The following is a 19,058-nucleotide window of genomic DNA, read 5'->3' on the forward strand; positions in this document are numbered from 1 at the left end:
AACAGTAAGGAATTGGTACTGCTACTGCTGCTGCTAAGTTTCGTTAGTCGTGTCCGACTCTGTGCGACCCCATAGACGGCAGCCCACCAGGCTCCCTAGTCCCTGGGATTCTCCAGGCAAAAACACTGGAGTGGGGTGCCATTTCCTTCTCCAATGCATGAAAGTGAAAAGTGAAAGTGAAGTCGCTCAGTTGTGTCCGACTCTTAGTGACCCCATGGACTGTGGCCCACCAGGCTCCTCCGTCCATGGGATTTTCCAGGCAAGAGTACTGGAGTGGGATGCCTTTGCTTTCTCCAGGAATTGGTACAGAGACAGACAAAATGATGAAACAGAATAGAATCCCTAAACATATCCAGGCAAAGGAAATTCACTATGACATTTCAGTTCAGTCATTAAAAATGGAATATAGAATAATGATGTTTCCATAAAGTTAGACTTCTGTAATTTAAACCATATAAAAATAAGCTCCAGATAGACTGAAGATCCAAATATACAAAATAAAAGCAAAGAAATGAGGAATCTGTAACAGTTTAAGTTATGGGGGCATTCTTAAAGCAAACACTAATCTGAGGTGACTTTAAGGAGAAAGTTGTCACTTTTAAGTACATAAGAAATAAAATTTTCCATAAAGCCAAAGACTTTATAATAAGGCATAAAGACAATAAACTGAGATAAAAATATTTAAAACATCTGAACAGAGGTTTAATATCTCTACTTTAATAAAATTGTACAAATTGATTTTAAAAAGCAAACAATCCAGTAGGAAAAAAAAATTGAAGACATAACCTGAACAGAAAATCCACACAAAAAAATATGCAAAGATCCAATGAAAATATGAAATGTTATCTACCTTCTCATAGTCAGGAAAAGGCAAAAGGAGATATTATTCCCTACCCTTCAGACAGAGGATAAAACAACTGAAAAGAATAACAGTCAATTTTGGAAGTAGGGTAAGAAAAAAAAAGCAATTCATATACCACATTGGTGAAATATTGATAAATTTTAAGAAAATAACGTAAAAATAGCTATTAAAATGTACATAATCTGTTGCCCAACAGTGCCTGTTTATGAATCTATCTGACAGAAATAAAATCACCAGTATATGAGGATATTTATAAGGTTCTTTATTAAAGCCTTATTTCTAAGAAGACGTTCACTGAAAACCACCTAAATGTCTTTTAATTGGGAAACCATTGAAGCAATTATATCATATCTAACAATGGACTATTATGCAGCTACTTTGAAAAAAAAAAGTATGATTTGTACCCTACATAAATCATTATCAAAATAAAACAAACCCAGTACTATATTACATAAATAACAATATATGTATCACAATTAACTTCATTTTATTTGGACAAGCAAACGTTCATTTTAACACACGAAACCCAAGTATCGTGATTCATCCCATTAAAAACACAAAGGGTAAATTCACACTCACAAAAAAAGTTTAAAAATTACAAAACCTTCTAGCAAACTAAGAATAGAAAGAATCTTCCTTAAACTGCTAAAATGTATCTATAAATAATAGCAAACAGTACTTTAATATACTAGTCAGTGTAACAAGAAAACAAAGTTACACAGTTTGGAAAGGAGAATGAAATTTTTATTGTTTTCAGATGACATATACATAAAAAAACCAATTATCAGATAAAATATTACAATTAAGTGGATATAACAAGGTTTCTGGATGCCATTAATGTCCAAAAATTAATTGTGTTTCTAGAAACTATTTTAAATGATATTTTAAAAAATAATTCTATCAATAAATATATTTGCAAGAACTCTAAATACAAATTATATAAATGAGAGGAATTAAAGAAAACCTGGATAAATGGAGAACTATACCCTGCTCATGGATTGGTAAGATGGATGTTGTAAAGATGTAAATTCCCCCAAAGTTGATCTGCAGTCAGTGAAACCCCAATTAATCCCATCAACTCTGTGTGTGTGTGTGTGTGTGTGTGTGTATGTGTGTGTGTACATCCTAAAATGCATGTGGATAAGTAAAGGGGCAAAATAGCCAAGATAATCTAAAGAACAAAACTGAAGAACTTTTCAGTAATAAATCTTACAATAATGATTCAGTTCAGTCGCTCAGTCGTGTCCGACTCTTTGCAACCCCATGAACTGCAGCATGCCACGCCTCCCTGTCTGTCAACAACTCCCAGAATCCACCCAAATCCATATCCAGTGAGTCGGCGATGCCATCCATCCATCTCATCCTCTGTCGTCCCCTTCTCCTCCTGCCCTCAATCTTTCCCAGCATCAGGGTCTTTTCAAATGAGTCAGCTCTTCACATCAGGTGGCCAAAGTATTGGAGTTTCAGCTTCAACATTAGTCTTTCCAATGAACACTCAGGACTGATCTCCTTTAGAATGGACTGGTTGGATATCCTTGCAGTCCAAGGGACTCTCAAGAGTCTTCTCCAACACCACAGTTCAAAAGCATCACTTCTTTTTGATATTTGGCAAAACTAATACGATTATGTAAAGTTTAAAAATAAAATAAAATTAAAAAAAAAAAAAGCATCACTTCTTCGGCGTTCAGCTTTCTTTATAGTCCAACTCTCACATCCACACATGACCACTGGAAAAACCATAGCCTTGACTAGACAGACCTTTGTTGACAAAATGATGTCTCTGCTTTTTAATATGCTGTCTAGGTTGGTCAACTTTCCTTCCAAGGAGTAAGTGTCTTTTAATTTTATGGCTGCAATCACAATCTGCAGTGATTTTGGAGCCCAGAAAAATAATGATATTATGGAGTTAATTATTTTAATTCAAACAGTGTGCTTTGGTGTGAGGACAAATACTCCGATAACAGAACTGAAAGTATGTAGTCACATATATGGTCACTCGATTTATGACAAAGATGGCACTGCAATTCATAGGGAATGAAAATTCTCAGTAAATAGTGTGGAGTCAATTAGAGACTTGATTTTAGACTTAAATGTGAAAACTTAAAGGAAAAACAATAAAAGTGGAAAAGGTAACATAAGAAAATAGCTTCATGACCTTGGAAGGGACATTTTTTTAAAAATAGGACATAAAAGTACAAGATTAAAGGAAAAAGATTGGCACATTGACTTCATTAAATTGAGAACTTCTATTTGTCAGAGGGCCTCAGTAAGAGACTGAAAATGAATATCAGAGTGGAAATGTGTGTGTGTGTGTGTATGTGTGTGTGTGTGTAAAAAACCTACAGGTACCTGGAATATATAGTACACTCATACAAATCAAAAAAAGCAAAACCCAGTCCTAACAAAATGAATGAAATCTTGAATAGCTGTTTTACCAAAGAGGATATCCAAATGACCAGTAAAATTATGAAAAGATGTTAAACATTGTAAAGGCACCAAGATATTAAAATTTAAACCACAAAGCAAAACAACTAAACACCCATTGTAATGGCAACAATCAAAATCAAAACAAAACTGAAAACACTAAATATTGCTGAAAATGTGGTGTGATTGGAATTCTTATACACTTTGCTGCTGCTGCTGCTAAGTCTCTTCAGTCGTGTCCGACTCTGTGCAACCCCATAGACAGCAGCCCACCAGGCTCTGCCATCCCTGGGATTCTCCAGGCAAGAACACTGGAGTGGGTTGCCATTTCCTTCTCCATTGCGTGAAAGTGAAAAGTGAAAGTGAAGTCATTCAGTCATGTCCGACTCGTAGCGACCCCATGGACTGTAGCCCACCAGGCTCCTCCATCCATGGGATTTTCTAGGCAAGAGTACTGGAGTCGCTTGCCATTGCCTTCTCTGTTATACACTTTATGGAACTGAAAATCACAACTTCTTTGAAAAACTGTTTGCAGAATATACTAAAGCAAAAATTATGAATACTGCATGACATATAAATCCTACCTTTAGAGGATTCCCAACAACAACAAAACCATAACTGTATCAAAGACAGGAACAGTAATTGCAGCATTTTATATAACAGCCAAAGTTAGAAACAACCCTCATATCCATCAACAGTAAAACTGATAAAAATACATGGCTATATTCATAAAATGAATGTTATAGCAATGAAACTAATGGGCTACTGTGCCATGCAATAACATGCATGGATTCTACAGGCATAATTTGAGAGAAGGAAACAAACACTAAAGGTACATACTCTCTATGTCTATTTATATAAGGATTAAAAGCTGGTAAAACCAATTTATGGTGATAGAAGATAACACTATCTTTAGAGGGTTGCAGTCATTGGGGTCAGGCAATAGGGAAGTTTCTGGTATTCCTATAATGCTGGTTTCTTGTTCTGGGTGATATATATACTTGTTCGTTTTGTAAAAATTAGTTAAGCCGTGCATTATAAGGGCTTCCTTGCTGACTCAGTTGGTAAAGAATCCACCTGCAGTGCAGGAGACCATGATCCATCCCTGACTTGTGAAAATCCCCTGGAGAAGGAATGGCAACCCACTCCAGTATTCTTTCCTGGAAAATCCCATAGACAAGAGCCTGGAAGGCTAGTCCACGGGGTCACAAGAGTCGGACACGACTTATGCATATGTATATTTTTCTTTATGTAAATTTCCATGTGAAATTCCATTTTTTAAATAATCATAGGTTAAAATTACATGCAAATATGTTTAAATATATCTGTGAAATATTGTTATATAAAACAAGCAAATTTTAGTTTACTATTTATAGTATCTCATTGAAAAACAAACTATATCAGTGTATATACCTTTTGTTCAAGTAACTGTAGAAAAACATACATATGAATGTACAAAAGGGAAACTATGACATTTTAAAAATGAAGCAAGATTTTGTGAACCTCTGAGATGCTTAAGCTTTGAAAGACTGAGAGATTAGAGCACTAGAAATATTGCTCATTATTTTATTCTATTAGAAGCATCTTCAAAAGTTATTTTCAAGTCTGTGTGGAACCCCTCTGGTGTAGATCATCAAGCAATGAAACGGAAACCATTGCAAATCTCCCTTCTCCCTAATCCATACTATTTATGTATTTCAACAAATAAAGAAGATAGACTTCTTGGCATTTTCTTATTCAAAAACTAAGGTTATAGAGGTTAGAATACTTCTCTTTAGATGAGCCAGTTACTTCTGGGTGACTGTTTAAAAGAAATTTCAGATTGTTATTCAGAGTATTATCCCAAGTAAAAGAATTCCATGGACCCTGCTAACCTTTCAGTTACTCTACATCAGAAAGCATTTGCACCAGAGAAATAAAAGACATTCCAATATATCATGCCAAAGGGTTTCAGATTACCACCTAAAGACATTTATTTTATGAACTGTCCAACTAGGAAATGAATAGCATGCTATGATTAACTGAAAGTCCACACTTTAATATGAATAGATCATGGCATCCTAGAAGCTCCCAAAGATGGCACATCCCTATTATATTAAAAATAAGCACATCATATAGCTTCCTTTTACAGATAATGCTGAAACATATTTTAGATGTCCATTTTATGCAGTGTCATCACTTTTATATAGAAGTATCCATTGATTGCAAGAGAGAACTTTCATGAATCAACACGGCTATTAGTTGGTTTTCTCTTAACACAGATATTTTAGAAAACTCAGTTTGAAATAAATGTATTTTAAGGATGCAGAGAAAGCATTTTTTTTTCCCTAGGAGACTGGAAGTTGAGTTGATATTTTTAGATTCCTGTCGTAGAATCTGCAAATTTTTCTAAGAAACGTTTTCTACACAATCAAGGGTAATTTGAATCACTACACTTTCCCATTCTTTCCAACGACTTTTTTTAGGGATCTCTTTGATATTTTGACTACTAGAATGCTCTAAATTTAAGCATTCTCTTCTGGCATGTCCTAAGACTAGGAGTATTTTAGGAGAAGAAGGAATGTTGTCTTGATACTGAGGATCTAATAATATTAGAGGGCTTCCCTGATGGTTCAGTGGTAAAGAATCTGCCTGCCAATGCAGGAGATGTGGGTTTAATCCCTGGGTGGGGAAGATCCCCTGGAGAAGGAAATGGCAGCCTGCTCCAGTATTCTTCTCTGGGAAATCCCATGGACAGAGGAGCCTGGCGGGCTACAGTCCATGGGGTTGCAAAAAGTTGGACGTGACTTAGTGACTAAACAACAACAACAAAGACATTAGCGCTAAAACTTAGGTGTTAAGATTTTTCTATTCACTATCTGTAAAGTTCCAATATCCCATGCTGTTCAAGATCAGTTTCCTAGGTTGAATCTGGTAGTAAGATTAATTTTCCTCATCCTGCTTGTTACCATCAAGTTGCGTCTCAAAGATGGGGGCTCACGTGAGCTTTTAAAGCCTCTCTACCCTAAGCAGACACCACTTTTTGTTCATGCAAAACAGACATACACCCATATACTACATGGAACAAGCACTGAAGTTTTCCATAAGCTTCCACATCATAAATACACTGAAAACAATATATGATGGGTCAAAGAATAAGAAGTCCACCCTCTTATCTCTAAAAGTGATTCTCTTGTATCCCCTGACACCTCAATCCCAATTTGACTCTACCCCTGTGTGATCCTGCTGAAAGATCATTTCCTTCTGGATTACAATGCCAACACAGTCTATTCATGCTTCTGCTGCTGCTGCTGCTAAGTCACTTCAGTCGTGTCCGACTCTGTGCGACCCCATAGACAGCAGCCCACCAGGCTCCCCCGTCTCTGGGATTCTCCAGGCAAGAACACTGGAGTGGGTTGCCATTTCCTTCTCCAATGCATGAAAGTGAAAAGTGAAATTGAAGTCCTTCAGTCCTTTCTGACTCTTAGGGACCCCATGGACTGCAGCCTACCAGGCTCCTCCATCCATGGGATTCTCCAGGCAAGAGTACTGGAATGGGGTGCCATCGCCTTCTCAATAGAATGGTCTTGATACAGTTCATTTTATTGGAAACATTAGGCAAATACTCGTATGACAAAAACAGCAAAGAAACAATGCAAATTAATTAGAAATGTAGCAGATGTTGTTGATGCCTCATATATCCTCTTGACACACAGTTCCTGTCTGTGCCCACAGCCTCTGAGAGCAAGTGTAGGGGGCTTTGTGCCTGAGGGCATTCTCTGGCCTTTGGAGTCTGCTAGGCCCATCCTCCGGAGAAGGCAATGTCACCCCACTCCAGTACTCTTGCCTGGAAAATCCCATGGGCGGAGGAATCTGGTAGGCTCCAGTCCATGGGGTCACGAAGAGTCAGGCACGACTGAGCGACTTCACTTTCACTTTTCACTTCCATGCATTGGAGAAGGAAATGGCAACCCACTCCAGTATTCTTGCCTGGAGAATCCCAGGGACAGAGGAGCCTAGTGGGCTGCCGTCTATGGGGTCGCACAGAGTTGGACACGACTGAAGTGACTTAGCAGCAGCAGCAGCAGCAGGCCCATCCTCAGAGCAGGCCATGTACACCAGGGAGGTAATGCCCTCAAAAGCAGTCTGCAGCAATTACAAATGAGAGGTGGTGGATGATTCTCCACCTTCCTTCCTTCCCAAGATGAAATAACATGAAAGGGAAGGTGTCAGTCACTCAGTCATGTTCAAATGTTTGCCAACCCATGGACAACAGAGGGGTTTGCCCACCAGACTCCTCTGTCCATGGAATTCTCTAGGTAAGAATACTGGAGTGGGTTGCCATTCCCTTCTCCAGGGGATCTTCCAGACCCAGGGATCAGACCTGGGTCTCCTGCAGTGCAGGCAGATTCTTTACCAACTGAGCCACTAGGGAAGCCCAAGATGGAATAGCTCTAAGGCAAATATTCTTCCCAGTCTCCTAAAATCCCTAACGAAATTGAGACCCAGTTATCCATAGCAGAAACCTATTCATTAACACACAATATATTAGGTTTTGTCCTTTGCCTTTATCACTTCCCCGTTTCCCTACTAGAGGTATCACCTCTCAGTGTAATCCTTTGTTTTCAAATTTATGTCTTAGCATCTGCTTCCAATTGTAGCTTTGCCACTATTTTTCTATGTAGCCTAAAGAAACTTCTGGATGTCATTTATTTATTAAAGGACTGGAAACGACTGCTTAGTAATTAATGTCACAAACAGTCTAAAATTATAATTGTGTCTGGAGACCCAGAATTTGCCAAAAATTATCAAATGCAGAGCCATGCTTGATTACATAATTGAGGAGGAGGAGTAAACTCTTTTTTTGAGTTCTAGTTATAGCAGAAATGTTTTCAGAAGTCCATACTGTCAAGTAAAAGACCATCCTAACAGGCAATACAGGAAGCATACTAGTTTCTCAGTGAAAATTTCGGGTCAGATCAAAACTCCAAAAATTAAAGTTGCAAACAATAGTGGTTTCTTCAAAATGGTCTATACAAAGAAGAAATAAATATGACATGAGTGTAGTCACAAAATAACTGTTGATCATACATTTTTATTTCAGAAGGAAATCAAAAGAACAATCATCAGTTTCTTCTGCAAATTGATTCATTTTGCAAAATATGCCTGTGTTCTTGCCCAAATCTGCCTTTTAACCACACTGACCCTTTTCTTTAAAAAAAAAATATATATATATTTATTTATTTGTTATTTTTGGCTAGGCTGGGTCTTTGTTGCTGCACTCAGGCTCAGTAGTTGTGGCGCTCAGGATTACCCCACCTCACGTGGAATATTCCCAGATCAAATCTGTGTTCCCTGCATTGGCAGGCAGATTCTCAACCATTGGACCGCCAGGGAAGTCCTGTCTTTTCATGTGTGTGGCAGATTGATTTTTTGCAATATTTTTGATTTCACATGCTCTACCTGAACCTTGGCAATACCCAGTCAAGGAATATAGTCTCTTTCCCTTTCCTTGGAATTGGGCGGGCCTTGGTGATTGCTTTGATTAATTTAACATGGCTGAAGTATGCCGGGTGACTTCCAAGGTTCCGTCATAAAAGGTGATAAAGCTTCTGCCTTGTCTCTTTTGTGATACTCACCCTTGGAACCCAGCCATCATGCTATGAGGAAGACAGGCAGCCACCTGGAAAGGTCATGTATAGGAGTTTTAAGCACAAGGCCAGTAAAACTCCCAATTAACAGCCAGTGCCAAGCATCAGACATGAGTAAGGAAGGAATGTCTTACATGATTCCAGCTCTCAGCATTGAGTTGCTTTCTATGATACCATGTAGAAGAGATCAAATATTAATGTCAAACTTTGCCCAAATTTGCAGATTTGTGAGAAAAATAAATGTTGTAATTGTTCTAAGCAACTAAATTTTGAGGTGGCTTATTATGTAGCAAAATATTACCAAAAATAAATGGTAAAGTGGAAATATTACCCACTAGAGATGTGAGGATTAATGAAATAATGTTTGTGAGAATCACTTGCTAGCTGTGAAATGCTATGAATATGAGGAATTCTCATTTAGATCTTGCCTCTATAGAACTTATAATACATTGGATATATAAGGTATATGCATAAATATTTGATAAATACATTATGAATTGTTTCAAAAGTTGCTATAAGAAACTACATTTGTGTGTGTTTTGTCTGATTTTGCGGACCACATGAACTGTAGCCTGCCAGGCTCATCCATCCATGCAATTTTCCAGGCAAGAATAGTGGAGTGGGTTGCCATCTCCTACTCCAGGGGATCTTCCAGATCCAGGGATCAAACCTGCATCTCTGCATCTCCCGCATTGGCAGGCAGATTACCACTGAGCCACCTGGGAAGCCCATAAGAAACTAGAGGGAAAGACAACCCTGTACTTAACAAAAATTAAGTATGAGAGCTAATACAACAATCAACAAATACGTCTTTGCATTGTATACATACATTTGGATCTGTATGCAAATTGTTTGTCCATGCATTATTCAAAGCTGAACAAATTTGATGTGTGACAAGAACTTAAGCCTTTCGGACACTGGGAAATTGTCCTCTGTAAATTCATGGACAACACATCCAGTCCTATGCTTTCAAATATGGTGATCTCACAGCTTCACCATGTCCCATGAAATCTAGACTTGTCATTGAACTGCCTATTCCATTTGTCCAGTGAGATATTTAAAGGCTGTTTCAAGTTCTTGATTGCTCTCCCTTACCTATCAATATGCTCTCCACCCATCTCAGTTAACATTTCCATCATTTACCCATTGCTTAGGCCCGATACCTAGGTGATAGCTATTTTTTTTCTATGACATCTCATATCTACTGCCTTCTCTCACATGGCAAATCAACCTATCAGCAAATCCTACAAACTTTACCTTCAAAATATACCTCATACTGTGAATTCTCATAACTTCGATCATCCTTGTCTAAATTGGTAGGTTCTATTTCCTGACCACTGCATCAGCTTCAGACCTGTTCTCTGGGCTTCCCCACATATTCCACTACAGACATGTTTTAGTTAATAACAAGAGGAATCTTTTAAAAATATTTAGCAGATCACATCACTTTGATTCTTTTCTATCCTTATTATTTTTTAATTATAGTTGGTTTACACTATTATATTAGTTTCAAGTGTACAATATACTGACTCAATATTTTTATAGATTATATTCCATTTAAAGTTATTATGAAATATTGGTTATATTCCCTGTGCTGTACAAGATATCCTTGTATTCTTATTTCTTTTATACATAATAAATAGTTCGTACCTCTTAATCCCCTACCCTTCTATTGCTCCTTCTCCCTTCCCTCTCCCCACTGGTAACCAGTAGTTTGTTCTCTGTATCTGTGAGTCTGATTCTGTTTTATTATATTCATTTGTTTGCTTACATGATTTTGGTCTTATTTCTTCTAGTGGTTTCTCATCACATTTGGATGGTAGTCTGACTTCTTTGAGCTTATTTCCTACTACTCCCTTCCCTCAGTCACATTGTTCCAGCAATAGTCATGCCTCATAAAATATCCCACCCTCAAATCTTATGAGTTTTGCCTTTTAATGACCTAAACCACCAGAAAAAGACACAAATGTTTTGCCATATGGGCTTGAGGCTAATTTTTCCAATACCTCATTTCAGCCTGTTTACCTCATTTTATGTGTGCTTAGCTTGATGTGTGCAATAGGGCATATATTGTCTTTGTTTAGTTGCTAAGTTGTGCCTAACTGTTTTCCAACAACAAGCTCCGCTGTCCTTGGGATTTCTCAGGCAAGAATACTGGAGTGGGCTGCTATTTCCTCCTCCAGGGGATCTTCCTGACCCAGGGATTGAACCTGCTTCCCCTGCATTGCAGGCAGATTCTTTACTGCTGAGTCACTGGGGGAAGTCTAAGGATATATTGTGTGTATATCTATATATATATATAGATATAAAATATTTCCTAGTATATGTCCTAGGCACTGTGCTAAATGCTAAGAATACAGTGGTAAGTAAACACTCTGGTCCTAATGGAACATCCCATCTTCAGGAAGTTAGGAAAGCAGTCATCAAATAATCACAAAAACAAATGTAAACTTACGGCTGTCAAGGGGCCTATGATAGCAGTACCTGGCTTCCTTGGGGAAGGTAAGGAGGATTTCTTTGAGGAAGCACTTATTCATTTGAGATCTGTAGATAACAGCTAACAGGATCTTTCTTTGGAAGTCCTATTAGAGCCAATGACCTGTTCATGGTCCCCCTGAATATAAATCACAAAGTCAATTATGTCCAAAATATGGCTCTTATTTTCTCCTACTTATTTCCACCAGCTCTGCTCTTCCAAGAACCTTTTCCAGCACTTACACAGTAACACCAATATTCCAGTTCCTCAAGCTACAAGAATTAATGTCATTCATTTGTTGTCACTTCCTGTCTCACACCTCACCTTTAATATATATCCGGAATCCAAGTACATCTCCCCACCTCCAAAGTGGCTTCCCTGATTCAAGCACCATCACTCCTGAATTATTTCACACCTTCCTTTATGTTTTGGAGGAATATCCTTTATAGACAGGAAATTTTAATTATCCAAATAATTAATTTAAAAGTAAGACAAAGATATTTCTCTATTCAAAATGTTTAATGGCCTCTTATTTCATTATAAATAAAAGTCAAGTGTATACCCATACAACAGCCTGTAAGAGTCACATATTTAGCCCTTGTTGTCTCCATTTCCCTTTAACCTAACCATCTATCAATCTTGTTCACCCAATCCCAATTCTGGCTGTTAAAACATTTTCAGCACATACTCATCTCAGGACTTTTGCACTTGCCCTTTTCTTTGCCTGGAAGACTTTTCCATTTATATTATGGCTTGCTTTCTCACCTCCTTCTGGTATTTGCTTTCTTTCTCACTGAGGCCATTTGTGACCTGCCTATTTAAAATTGCTATCACCCATCCTCACTGTCAAGGCTATGGTTTTTCCTGTGGTCATGTATGGATGTGAGAGTTGGACTGTGAAGAAGGCTGAGTGCCAAAGAATTGATGCTTTTGAACTGTGGTGTTGGAGAAGACTCTTGAGAGTCCCTTGGACTGCAAGGAGATCCAACCAGTCCATTCTGAAGGAGGTCAGCCCTGGGATTTCTTTGGAGGGAATGATGCTGAAGCTGAAACTCCAGTCCTTTGGCCACCTCATGCGAAGAGTTGACTCATTGGAAAAGACTCTGATGCTGGGAGAGATTGGGGGCAAGAGGAGAAGGGGACGACAGAGGATGAGATGGCTGGATGGCATCACTGACTTGATGGACGTGAGTCTGAGTGAACTCTGGGAGTTGGTGATGGACAGGGAGGCCTGGTGTGCTGCGATTCATGGGGTTGCAAAGAGTCGGACATGACTGAGCAACTGATCTGATTTGATCTGATCCTCACTGTCTAAAATTCTCCATCACCTTTGCCTATTTTCTGTTTCTCCATAAAACTTACAGCTTCTGACACACTGCACATTTTGCTTGCCTGATTATTTTCTCTCTTCCCTGACTCATGATACATGTGACCTCCATTAGGGTAAGGATTTTCTTTTTTGTCCGTTATGTACTCTGCACAATCCCCAGTGTCTAGATAGTCCCTATTACATAGAAGCTAATCAATAAATTGTTGACTGGTTGGATGTTTGGGTGGCTGGGTGGAATGATGGATGAAATAATAAATAAATGAATGTATGAAAGGAAAAGTATTCCAAAGAGTGACAATGACACACAAAAAGGAATGGAAAGCTATTGCATGCTTTTAAATTTAGGAAAGGCATGGAAGAACCAAGAACTTGTAACTGAAAGCATAACATCTGATTCATATTGTATTTAATAAAGTGTATACAATAAACTTTAAAAGGATATTGCATTAGTTTATATCTAAGTGTCTCTTCTTGGAATAGAACCATGATCCTTATACTTTCAGGATTTCTGGAAGCATACATGTGAGGGGTTTCTTAAGTGCCTATGAGTTATAAACCTAAAAGAAAGACCCATTGGTTTTCCCTCAATCTTTTGAAAGGTTGTAGCATTCTCAAAGCACTGGCTTTAGACTCAAGTTGTTATACTATCCAAAATTATGTATGAAACTCTTCTTTTTATTAACAATTGAGTGCTTAAATTTTTTAAAAACTAAACAAATACTTATACTTTAGATATAAAATCTTACTAAATTTAACACATACACACATACAGAAGTTAGCCTACTATAGTAGAAGTAGGGCAAGTAAAAAAATAAGCTATGCTGCTTTACATTATTATATTAATGTAGTAATGAATTTAAAATAAGTCTGATGATATAATTTGGAAAATTGCTCTTAATTAAAAGGGAAATCAATGGGTAGAGTCCAATGAGTGCATGATATATTTTTTCGTAAACAAGCAATTCTAATAATATCCTTTGGGATTTCTCAAGATACTACTATGGACCTGCAGTTATTTTCAAATATTACTATGACCTTCTGTAAGAAATACAATTTACTTTATATAATGCATACTAGAACACACAAAGATACACTAATATGCATAAAATTAAATTAGAATTCTCCTGAAGCAATAATTATTCTTTTTCTGTGAAAGGCATGCTGCTGCTGCTGCTACTACTAAGTCACTTCAGTCGTGTCCAACTCGGTGCGACCCCGTAGATGGCAGCCCACCAGGTTCCGCCGTCCCTGGGATTCTCCAGGCAAGAACACTGGAGTGGGTTGCCATTTCCTTCTCCAATGCATGAAAGTGAAAAGTGAAAGTGAAGTCGCTCAGCCGTGTCCGACTCCTCGAGGCCCCATGGACTGCAGCCCACCAGGCTCCTCCGTCCATGGGATTTTCCAGGCAAGAGTACTGGAGTGGAGTGCCATTGCCTTCTCTGGAAAGGCATGCTAATGTTTCCTATTCTGTTATACCCTATTCTATTCTATTTTGTTTTTAAATAACAGTTGCTACAAACTACTAAATTAATTTTGTAATCAACTAATGCATTTGGAACTCATAAATTTGTAAACCCATCTGATACAGGAATAGGCACTTCTGCAAAAAGGACATTGGTGAAATTTTTATAAACTCCAGAAAACAAATATTGAAATAAACAAGAAAGCATCTAATTGTTTTATTTACCAATATGCAAATATTCAGGAAGATATTACTGATATCATTTACACTGAAATGTAAATAAATGAAAAGTGAAAGTCGCATCCAACTCTTTGCAACCCCATGGACTGGAACCTACCAAGCTCCTCTGTCCATGGAATTCTCCAGGCCAGAATACTGGAGTGGGTAGCCTTTCCCTCCTGAGGGGATCTTCCAAACCCAGGGATAGAATCCAGGTCTCCCACATTGCAGATGATTCTTTACCATCTGAGCCACCACGGAAGCCTAAGAATACTGGAATGGGTAGCCTACCTCTTCTCCAGCAAATATTCCCGACCCAGGGATTGAACCAGAATCTCCTGCATTGCAGGTAAATTCTTTACCAGCTGAGCTACCAGGGAAGCCTAGAGATGCTGCTGCTGCTGCTGCTGCTGCTAAGTCACTTCAGTCATGTCCAACTCTGTGTGACTCCATAGATGACAGCCCACCAGTCTCCCCCATCCCTGGGATTCTCCAGGCAAGAATACTAGAGTGGGTTGCCATTTCCTTCTCCAATGCATGAAAGTGAAAAGTGAAAGTGAAGTCGCTCAGCCGTGTCCGACTCCTCGAGGCCCCATGGACTGCAGCCCACCAGGCTCCTCTGTCCATGGGATTTTCCAGGCAAGAGTACTGGAGTGGGGTGCCATTGCTTTCACAACTGCTATTCAAGCAGTCTCATGCTCAGAGTCACTCATGCTACACTACAGGAACAATCTGAAGGATATTCTTTTCAATTTTTTGTTTGGAACTATGTGACTGTTGCAGTGAAAAGGAAAAAAAAAAAAAGAGGAATGTTTTTCTCTTTCCCCCTTTACTGAGAATGAAGAAGATAGAGAGAACAGTGAGCAGGCTTGAATAATTCTAGGCTGTTTTGTTTGTTTGTTTTTTTTTTTTAACTGTTAACTGCTCCCAACTCTGTATCTCTGTAACTAGTTTTTTTTCTGCCCCCTAACTCTGCAAGAGCTACACTTCACACCTATTTTTCCTTTGACTATATGCTAAACACATCCTGTGTCTGGTGTTTACCCTACTCAATTACTGAACTACTGACATCATTTTATGACAGTCTTTGAAACAATGCAACAGGAAGAAATCAAGACCCTAATACCTTTCCCTCATCTTATATAAGCCCCTAGATTACTCATGGGGGTGGGCACAGTTCTTGAGGTATGAGCCTACTATGTTACCCTCTCTGCTGGCTGAGAATTTGGAGGAATTTCTATTTCCTCCAAACTCTGTCTGTGTATTTTCTTTCAGCTTTGGTGGGGAGAGAAGGCCAAGATTTTGGCCAGCAACATGACTCATGCTGTAATATGTATCTTGACTCCAGAAAGCCTTTTAAATCTTTATCTACAGTTTTTAGAAATCTCTAACTTTATTAAGAGTAATTAATCAGAGAAATCTCAAATACTAGTTCCAAACTTATACTATCAGGGAACTGAATAACAGTGAATCTAAGTCATGTATGTGCCCTCCTGGGCATCTGTGGTTACTGCAATTTCCTCTTATGTTGTACTTTGTAGAGGTTATTCAAGAGAAAGAGTTTTAAAATAATAGTGTATAAAGGTGTCTCATAAGAGGTGTTGGTACAAACAGACAGCAATCCAGAAGGATTCTAACTCTTGGGTTCCAGTATATCCAACTGCACATTATCTTCAAATTCCTGGGCCCACCATCAGAGGGTATAGTTGGGACAAAGGGATCATGGGTAGCTTACACTGGTAAATGCACAAGTTCTCATGCAAATAAACACTGAAACCACTCAATTCTTTATCTTTGGCAGTTAAAAAAAATCTGTAGCTTCTGTTGCATCAAAAGGCACACATTTTAGACCTAAGTTTGTAGCCAAAATTTATTTTAGATCACAACAAACTGGGAAAATATCTCTCTCTGACCAAGATATGAAACGCTGCTATAAGGTTGTAGTAGTAGTGTTTTCTTAAACCTTTTTAATTAAAAGATGAAAAGCTGCCATTTTAAAGCTTCAAGGAGTTCTGAGTCACAGGAATTGAAGGTTGATTGTTTCATTGTTTGGAAAAAATAAAAAATCTATAAACATCTGAAAGGATCTTTTAATTTCACATATGCAAAGTCAACGCCCTCTTTGGAAACAGATTTGAAATGCTGTGGTTTTTCCAATATTGTGTAGGCAGAAAACCATGTTTCCTTTTGAGAAATGGTTATTGGCTCTGCATGGATTTAAAGTTCACTGTATGTGAATTGGTGCTTATTCTGATGAAGTGCTACATAATCTTGTTTGAGTTATTTATCTCCCAGAGACAAGGAGCTGAGAAGGAATTGGATTTCTAGAAAGATGTACGGACAGGATCCTCATCTTACATGCAGCAAACTGTAAATATTAACAATATAGAAAGCCTCTTGATGAAAGTGAAAGAGGAGAGTGAAAAAGTTGGCTTAAAGCTCAACATTCAGAAGATGAAAATCATGGCATCTGGTCCCATCACTTCATGGCAAATAGATGGGGCAACAGTGGAAACAGTGTCAGACTTTATTTTTTGGGGCTCCAAAATCACTGCAGATGGTGACTGCAGCCATGAAATTAAAAGACGCTTATTCCTTGGAAGGAAAGTTATGACTAACCTAGATAGCATATTCAAAAGCAGAGACATTACTTTGCCAACAAAGGTCCATCTAGTCAAGGCTATGGTTTTTCCAGTGGTCACGTATGGATGTGAGAGTTGGACTGTGAAGAAAGGTGAGCGCTGAAGAATTGATGCTTTTGAACTGTGGTGTTGGAGAAGACTCTTGAGAGTCCCTCGGACTGCAAGGAGATCCAACCAGTCCATCCTAAAGGAGATCAGCCCTGGGATTTCCTTGGAAGGACTGATGCTAAAGCTGAAACTCAAGTACTTTGGCCACCTCGTGCGAAGAGTTGACTCATTGGAAAAGACTCTGATGCTGGGAGGGACTGGGGGCAGGAAGAGAAGGGGACGACAGAGGATGAGATGGCTGGATGGCATCACTTACTTGATGGACGTGAGTCTGAGTGAACTCTAGGAGTTGGTGATAGACAGGGAGGCCTGGCATCCTGCGATTTATGGGGTTGCAAAAAGTCAGACACAAATGAGTGACTGAACTGAACTGAACTGAGGCTGTTGATTATCTGACATTGTATTAGCAACAGTGGACATCTAGAAAGGATGACTATACCCGGATAGCCATCATCTAATGCAAGACAGCAGGAGAGGCAGGAATATGGTGGACTACAGTGAACTAGAGGATAATGCAGGGGTGGGGGATATATTAGCTTGCTAGGGCTACCATAACAAATTACCACACACTAGGACATGAGTCTGAGTGAACTCCAGGTGATGGTGATGGACAGGGAGGCCAGGCGTGCTGCGATTCATGGGGTCGCAAAGAGTTGGACACGACTGAGCGACTGAACTGAACTGAACTGAGGCATCTCAAACAATATAAACTAATCTTCTCACAGCTCTGGAGGCTACATGGTTGGAATCAAGGCTTGGCAAAGTTGTGCCGCCTTGGAAGCCCACAGGAAGAGTCTTTCCTTGCCGTCTTCCAGCTTCTGGTGACTGCCAGCTCTCCTTGGCGTTTGGTGACTTGCAGCCTCATCCCTCCAGTGTCTGCCTCTGTCACCACAGGACATTTTCTCTGTGTCTAAATTTCCCTCTTCTCGTAAGAACACCAGTCATTAGTCACCCTAATTGAGTACAGTTGCATATTAACACAATCACATCTGCAAAGACTTTATTTCCGAATAAGTTCATGTTCACAAATACTGAAGATTAAGACTTGAACATATCTTTCTGAGAGACAAAATTTAACCCATAACAGGGGGGAAGGGCTAAATTTCACATGAATTAGTCTTAAATAAATAAATTTGTGTACTTAATGGAAGTCTGACTTACTTATGCTTCCAGCCTATTGAGGCTTGGATATGCTTATACAAGTGTTCAATAATATTGAATATAATCCATGCTCATTGATTCCCAGTAAGAACTAACCAAATAATCAGATAGTAAAGGTTGAATGAAAATTATTTAAATCAAAAGACACCATGTGAAATACCTATCAACTGAAGAGGAAAAGTTAAAATTTTACATAGCCTCCTGTTCCTTCTGCCTCTGTAACTTAGCTTGCTCCTTGCAAAGTCTGGATCATGTAGGTAACATAGTCTCAGAAAATGGGGACTCACAATACTAGGAACTGGAGCTTATCTCACTCACCCTTGTCTTGCTTTTTGCAATTGCCCTGCAAACCCACTTAATCACGCCTGTCTGTGTGTAAAAACTCTGTAATCCCTTTGTTCAGGCTCAGAGTTTGGAGTGTTAACTCCTCTGGGCCTGCTGATGTAATAAACTTGAATTCTCCTACTCTCTAAGTGTGGTGCTTGGTTTCTTGAGACTGGTTTCTGCAACAAACCTTGTTAACTTTTATGATGTGACTGGAAAAAAATTTAGTATTTTGAAATTTGCAAAGTACCAGCATTAAGTTCAGTTATTCTCCTTTTCAAGAATAGAGAATAAAAATTTTACTTTTATATAAAAAAATACCAAGCATTAAATATTAACCATCCTCCTGAAGATAACACCAACAACGGAATTAGTGATTTTGTTCCAAAAAATGTAACATAATTCACATTGTCAAGTATT

This window comes from Bos grunniens, chromosome X (assembly GCF_055505025.1).
Source record: "Bos grunniens cultivar Pamir isolate PY7600 chromosome X, Bosgru_T2T1.0, whole genome shotgun sequence".
In the NCBI taxonomy this organism is placed as follows: domain Eukaryota; kingdom Metazoa; phylum Chordata; class Mammalia; order Artiodactyla; family Bovidae; genus Bos; species Bos grunniens.